This window comes from Protopterus annectens, chromosome 3.part0, assembly GCF_019279795.1.
Source record: "Protopterus annectens isolate FY-2018-M chromosome 3.part0, PAN1.0, whole genome shotgun sequence".
NCBI lineage: Eukaryota > Metazoa > Chordata > Ceratodontiformes > Protopteridae > Protopterus > Protopterus annectens.
The window spans coordinates 398,976,480-398,984,252 of record NC_056731.1 but is presented as its reverse complement, the minus strand read 5'-3'; the positions used below and the strand labels follow the sequence as shown (position 1 = coordinate 398,984,252).

General features: G+C 47.0%; 1 protein-coding gene across 2 annotated transcripts in view; it reads right to left on the bottom strand.

Annotated features, from left to right (window-relative positions):
* The window catches only part of LOC122796397 (calcium/calmodulin-dependent 3',5'-cyclic nucleotide phosphodiesterase 1C-like), a 2,375,955-nt gene that overhangs the window by 1,074,104 nt on the left and 1,294,078 nt on the right, over nt 1-7,773 (bottom strand). The gene's annotated exons all lie outside the window — the stretch shown is intronic.

Sequence of the window (7,773 nt, the reverse complement as noted above, 5' to 3'; positions counted from 1 at the left end):
GACTGGGTGCATGTTATGTAATGGTGTGATTGCTCACCATGACTGTCTGTCTGTCATGGTAGTGTGTGTCCTTGGTGTGAGGCCAGAGACAGATGTGTGAGGTATTGTGATCCAAACATACTACATTGCCATATGTTGTGCTGTGTTACCCTGTATGTGACTGCGGTGTAGGTAGGGTTATGGCAAGTAAGAGTAGTGTGCATTACCAGTGAAATATGTAACGTGCATTGCATACAGTGCATGGGTTGATAATGTACCCCATACAGTACCTTGATACAAACCCCCAGTGTGAGGTTGTGCGTTGGACCTGAACCAGTGTGCTGACTGCTGGAGTATACTAGTCTGTCGTATGGAGTGTGCCAGGTACTGTTGCACAGTTGTCGGCTGAGCACTGATATCTGGTCATTTACATGTGTATCCCCTAATAGACAGGCAGATGCTATATATGGGAGTTAAGTTATATCACTACAGTCGAGTATCATGTGTATTATGTGTGCCATATTGACATATATTGCTGACATATTTTTCTTTTCCTTTTCAGGGCTATGGTTCACCAGCGAAACCCTACCTACTCCGCTGCGGAGGATGAGGAGATACACCAGAGCCTGGTGCGGGATTTCGCAATACTCTTTTCCCGCACCAGCCAAAACCAGCAGGAGAGGGCTGCACTGTGGCAAGACGTGGTCCGTCGGGTAAATGACATAGGCATGCATAACCGGACATATGAGCAGGTACACCATCACTGCAGTGATTTAATTAGAAATGTCCATCAGCGTGCGTCGGATATCCACAGGCAACAGCTTGCCACAGGTGGTGGGGCGGCTATACATCCCCCCCTCACCAGAATGGAGGGACTACTCCTAAGTGTTGTGGCTCCAGCCCAATAGCAACAACAGCAGCAGCATACATGCATAATGATGGAGGCTGGAGCCACCCAGCAGCAGGACTCTGAGCATGTAGGTAACATGCCATATGTATAGTTGACTGTTCTGTACACTGGTAGTTTATGCATGTGTGAGGTGTGTACTTGGTTTGTAGCTGTTATCTTGGTAATTATTGTGCAAGAGTGATATTCTCAATATCAGCAGTAGACCTGTGGAAGCCAACTGTTGTACTACTGAACTGTATCATACTCACAGTATCAATGGCACAGTTGTGCCCACTGACAATAAATGTCTCATTTCTGCAGGTCCCTCTGGTGTAACAGCAAAGCAGCCTATCCATGCTGGTGAGTGTGTAATAACAATACCTTCAATACTATTGATACTAATAGTAATAATAGGCTGAAGCAGTAGTGCTATGTGTTTGATTGCAGGTGTGTTTGTGTCTGTGTGTTGATATCTCATATACTGAGGAGTGTGCATGTGTGCATGTGTGCACCTGTGTGCATGTGTGCATGTGTGCACCTGTGTGCATGTGTGCATGTGTGCATGTGTGCACCTGTGTGCGTGTGTGCACCTGTGTGCATGTGTGCATGTGTGCACCTGTGTGTATGTGTGCATGTGTGCACCTGTGTGCATATGTGCACCTGTGTGCATGTGTGCATGTGTGCACCTGTGTGCATGTGTGCACCTGTGTGCATATGTGCATGTGTGCACCTGTGTGCATGTGTGCATGTGTGCATGTGTGCACCTGTGTGCATGTGTGCATGTGTGCATGTGTGCACCTGTGTGCATGTGTGCATGTGTGCCTGTGTGTATCAGTGGTGACATTGTGTACACATTGTAAACTGTGTTTCCTGTCTTACTCCCACAGGTTCTGGTGCTGCTCTGGTGTTGTGCAGCAGGGAACCTGAATCAGCTGCCATGGATAGTGATAATGATGATACCTGTGTAATGGCACAGGGAGGTGTGCCAGGGTCCATCGTTGGTCAGCCAATTGACAGTACACAGCTGTCGACCCCATCAATGCACACAGTCATCCTGCCAATACATCCTTTGTCACCAATGTCCCTAGGTGATGGACAGGATACAGTGGGCATTGACCAGAGTAATGTGGTATCGGTGGCACATGCATCCCCACACAGCAGCCATGGCCAGGGTCCTGACATGGTACCACACAGGCAGATGTCCAGGGGTTCTCGTGAGAGCATCCATGGGCGTACTGCCCCTGTCAGACGTGCCCACAGAGGTCTTTCAACCTCAGCTATGTTTCGGGCTGTAATGCAGGCACAGTCACGTATGGAACGGTACACCAGACAGGGTCTGAGGGAGCTGAGAGCATGTTGCACAGCTATGAATGACAGTATGCGTGATATTGCGGCTGCCATCCGTAATTTCACCGAGGTCATTGACAGATGTTAGGGGGACACATTAGATCTGTTCCACAACTACATGTCCATGAGCCAGGGCAATGGTGGATGGTTGAGGCGTTGACGTGGGCGTATGCCAGCAACAGCAGCAGCTGCCAGTTGTCACGGATGACAACAGGCCCGCGGCCACTCCCATAGTGCCAGCAGCAGCCCCAGCAATGCTGGGTCTGTGCTGTCATCAGACCGCCCCAGGAGACCACGTGCACGTGGCTCTGGACAGTCCCAACAGGGACCTGTCTCCAGTCACCAACCACCTGCTTCTGATGACAGTACCCAGTCTGGCTTAGTACCTGATACGGTCCGTAGCACCCTTGCCAGGCACAGGTACCGTGTCCGTGGCCAGAGACAGTGATCTGTATGACCTGGCAGGTACAGTCTGTGTCTGTCCACAAACACCGGTATATGGCAGCCATGAGGTGGAACTGTGTGCATGCATACACACATGCAAATTGATAACACCTAGGGCTACAGCATACATGCACACACTGCATCAACATTGCCCCATCTTGTACTGCTGTCCCTCACCAACACACACACACACATACATGTAAATTGGTTGTATCAGTGGCAGACTCAGGCATACCAAGTACACACCCTGTGCATATGATGAAACTGTGCCACCCCCTGCAATCTGTAACATCAGTGCAGGAACAAGTTAACATGGTGCTGATGCACAGGGTGACTACATAGAAGTGTAGTAATAGTATCATGTTTTCAACAGTACAGTGTAATGATATCATTGTGGGTATATCCCAGCATGCCTGATGCAGTAACAGTATGATTGTCATTGTATTGTTTTGTACACCCATAGTAATTACCATAGTGTAATGTCTGCACATCTTTGCATACTGGTGGTGAGGCTGTCAACAAAAGGCCACCTACATAGGTAGCACAGGGGATAAGAAAATGTAAGTATTGATACTCAATGATGGACATGTAAACTGCAAGTTGCATGCTGTCCACACTCGACTCTGCAATGAGGATGTTTGAGGATGTTGATATCTGTGCAGTAATACACAACAGGTTCAAGACTCACAAGAGCACCCTAGCACTACAAGGTCATACCACATACCATGCTTGCCGTCCCCTAAACATGCACCAAAGCAGAACAGGGGGGAAGTATCCAAAGGCACCACAGATACACACGCCTCCAGGTTGGTGGCACTGCACAAAGCAACAGAGCCTATCCATGTGCAACTAACAGTGTGTTAGACTGCCTTCGGGTTCATAGCCTGGCACACACCACCCTCCCATACCCAGGAAACCCACTTGGCCTTCCTGACAACACTGGGAATATGACGGTCTCTACAAACACCATTATATGGGTGGACTGCAACTACCCAAACATAGAGTGTGAGCATTACTCTAGCTCCAAGACCCTAGCTGAAAGGTTCCTAGCATTTATTCACTGAATTCAGTGCTATGGAACAACTTGTTACCACTCCCACAAGAGGTGAAAACATGCTGCACCTGTTCATCAACAACATGTGGACTATATGCTCCAGACCAGATGTGTATCCCTCGCTGGTAGGATGACACCATATACAACTCACACTGTATATTCACATACCACATGCAGCCCCTGCACAGAACACCACAGTCATAAAGTTGTCTAATGCAAATTCCATTTATTCACATGAGGCAGGCTTCAGAAATAGGAACGATTGAAGGTCACAGGTACATATGTGTATGTGGCACACACATACATCATGTGTGCATTGACATTACTGATATAATCTATGTTGTGCAATATTGGGAACAACACCCCACACACTTGGACAAACTGTGTGACAAAAACACACATGGCGTTTGTAGGATACAAACCCCTACCTATGTTATGACACTTGTGAGAGACGCAGTAGCAGAGTGCGCTATTTGCATTACTGGGAGGCTTGCTTTCCCCTGCTGTACTTATAGGGTGCTGACATCATCAGTGTTTAGACTGGAATATGCAGCATGTGGTGTGTTGTACTAGTTGCCAAAAGGGGCATTTCTCTTACACATAGAATTGCACACACCCTACTCTCTCCCCCACATTCACACACACACTGAGCACTTGCAGGATTCAAACCCCTACCTAACTATGTTATGACACTTGTGAGAGACTTAGTAGCAGAGCACGCTATTTGCATTACTGGGAGGCTTGCTTTCCCCTGCTGTACTTATAGGGTGCTGACATCATCAGTGTTTAGACAGTGGAATATGCAGCATGTGGTGTGTTGTACTAGTTGCCAAAAGGGACATTTCTTTTACACATGAAATTGCACACACCCTACTCCCCCCCCCACATTCACACACTGAGCACTTGCAGGATTCAAACCCCTACCTAACTATGTTATGACACTTGTGGAAGACACAGTAGCTGAGCACTCTATTCAGATTATTGGGTATCATTTGTGCTCCTGACATATGTATAGTGTGCTGACATCATTATTTATAAAGAGGTATGCACATCTGTTACTATCCATCAGTAAGGGGGAGAGCATATATTTGCATTAACTTTGCAGAGGCACAGTGGCCTACTGTACTGCGGAGGCAGACATCAAATACACTGTGGATAGCCTTCTGTATTCCCTAGGGACAACAGCCTAGTATTGACCTCTACGGCCATATGTTTACCTGTCAGATGCAAGTATCTGTTGCTCATAAACTGTTTGTGGGTCTTTATTGTCATAGCTTTCCCTATCTCTATGAACAACTTGTGTACTGTGGCAGATGTTTGCATATGAGTGGGATCCACTACTTTACTTATGTCTCTGTTGTAATTTCACTGTGTGCACTGGGCAGATTTCTGTATTGTGGGAGGTTCCTGTATTAACACATACAAATGCCAGATATGTGTGTGCAACTGCTGAACTGTGACATGGCCTAAGTGTGTGAGCATGCCCAGTTCACAGTTTATATGGCTTCTTGACTGACATGTCTCATTTATCTAAGTGTGCGAGCATGCCCAGTGTGAACTTTCCATATGTTGAGATCTGTGGTCCACCACATTTGTGTTTGTGTGTGGACTTCATCTATATTTCACATGTACAGTTGAGTGTTGGACATCAGGTTGTGTTCCTACTGCCCAATTGCTTTGTGCCTGAACCTCACAGGCATTATGCTGTGCCTGCAGGGTTGCCATGGGATAGTTTGAATACAGTTGTCAACATCCTTTCATACTGACCAAACAGTGTATTGTCGTATAGTGTACTGGTTCAGTAGTTTCACTGTGGTGGACATTATTATCGGTTTCAGTCCTATCACTGCTTGTAATATTTATAGTGAGCACACCAGACTGGTTGAGGGCCAGTTGTGCAGATATGACCTTGTTGCTTTTTGTTCAGATATGGACAACATAGAACAAGATTGTCCGACATTGTTAATGCATTCCACAACTTGTGTGGACAGTGACAAACAATGGCCATGTGCCCTAGGCCATTTGTAATGCTAGTCAGAGAGTGTTTGTCCTTCAACACACATATTTACTGGTGTTTGCCATGACATATTTCAAGGTTAGTGTGCTGTGCCTCTGTCTACCCGTGACATACAGGTGATATCCAGGGTACACCTACCATCTCCCATCCAGTCATCATGATTCCTCTGGATGACAGTCAATGAGGAGCTCCCTGGATAACCTGTACTGGGAGTTTAGTCATGAGTGGAGTGAGCTTCTGGGTTATGGACCAATTGGTACAGCATGTCCTGTTTATGTCTGTGCTGGGGTTCAGGCCTGTCATGTGCATAGGTCACCAGCATTCAGATTTTACATGGTGCCAAATGTCCACTGATTCCAGCTTGGTCATGGCTTTATACATCAGGCACAGATCACCTCTAGCCAGGCGGTATGGCACTGTGTGGAGCTGCAGTTTGTTTAATCAGGCGATGCATGGCATCTGTTACAGTTTTGAGATCCTCCTGGTGGGGTATTTGTGGGGTCTTTCCAGTTGATGCAGGTGTCTTCTATGGTACATCCCACAAGGGCCATTGTACGCAATTGTGAGGCTGCTGATGGATGACTGGAGAGGCACAATGACCTACCCTGACCTAGCTGTGCTTACCTTCATGATTAGGTGGGTATATGGTATGTTTCTGTAACCACTAGAGACACATAGTTGTCACATGCAGGATATCTATCACCTTGTGTCCCCAGGTCTCTTATTGCTCCTGATGTACTTAATGGGTTAACACCTATGTGGTAATTTGTGGCCACGTACTGTGTTTCCACAGGGGATGACTATACACTATTCTGCATTTTGCTTGTTGACATGGCTGTGGCACCACTTGTCTGTTTCTATGTGTGCCTTTTGTAGGATGCTTGTGTCAGCTGGAGGGTCCGATATGGTGGGCAGTTTGTAGTCATCTGCGAACATGTTCAGACAAAGTCCTTCCATGTTGGCCTGTACCTATGTGACATATATACCATACAAGAGAGGTCCCAGGACCGTGCCTTGTGGGATGCCAGTTGTACCTGGTTTGTAGTCTGACATGGCTGCAGCATTTCTGACCAGGTCAGTTCTGTCCTTGAGCTGGTTTGCAACCCATCTACTTGGATAGGGGTTTATAGTTAGGCTGGTGAGCTTATCTCTACTGAACAACTGGGGTATTGCATGGAAGGGTTTAGCAAGGTCCAGATAGGCTGTGTGAACCACATTCCCCTCATCAATGGCCTTGGTGTATGTTTCACATGGGTCAGACATGTTTAAGGGGCAGGATCTGCCCTATGAAAGCCACACTGGGTAGGGTCCAATGTCTGTAGGTACCCATTCTCGTTATTCCTGGGGTCCCATGATCATCCTCTCCATTACTTTGCCGACCAAGATAGTCAGGGTTGAGGGGTGATAGTTTGCAGTATCCATTCAGGCACCACCTTTGTGGTGAGGGACCACTGTTGCTGTACACTGCTCTTTGGGTACATATCCTGTGGTAAGACTGAGAGTGAGCAGTAGTGCTATTTGGTGTTCCATTCTTCTTACAGTTCTTGTTGGACACAACTCAGGACACCATCTGGTACCATTGATGCTGTGTGGTTTGCTTTGTAGATGCTGGCTGGTACCTCAGCATCTGCAATGTCAGGGAGCCAGCACTCTGCTGGGATAGATATTGGGCAGTTTGGTGCTGGTGGGGAGTTTGCAAAGAATCTGTTAGGTTGGATGTTGGCAATGTGTGTAGGTTTGGTGTGTTGTTTGTGATATTTGAGTAATACAGAGCATATCAGTGGATTATCACCATGGTTCCTACAATCAGTTAGGACAGCTGTGTGATTATCCTTTGTGTCCTGCACAATTTTTATCATCATGGGTTCATAGGTTCATACTAGGCTATCTGCCCTAGCCATGTTTGAGCCTAGACAGACTGTGTGTGGCTTTCGCCACCCCTTGCAATGTGCATATTATGCCCATTTAGGGTTTACTTTACTAGATGTGACACAGAGATGGCCCCCAGTGTACACCTACTATCTCCCATGCACTTGACCGGAT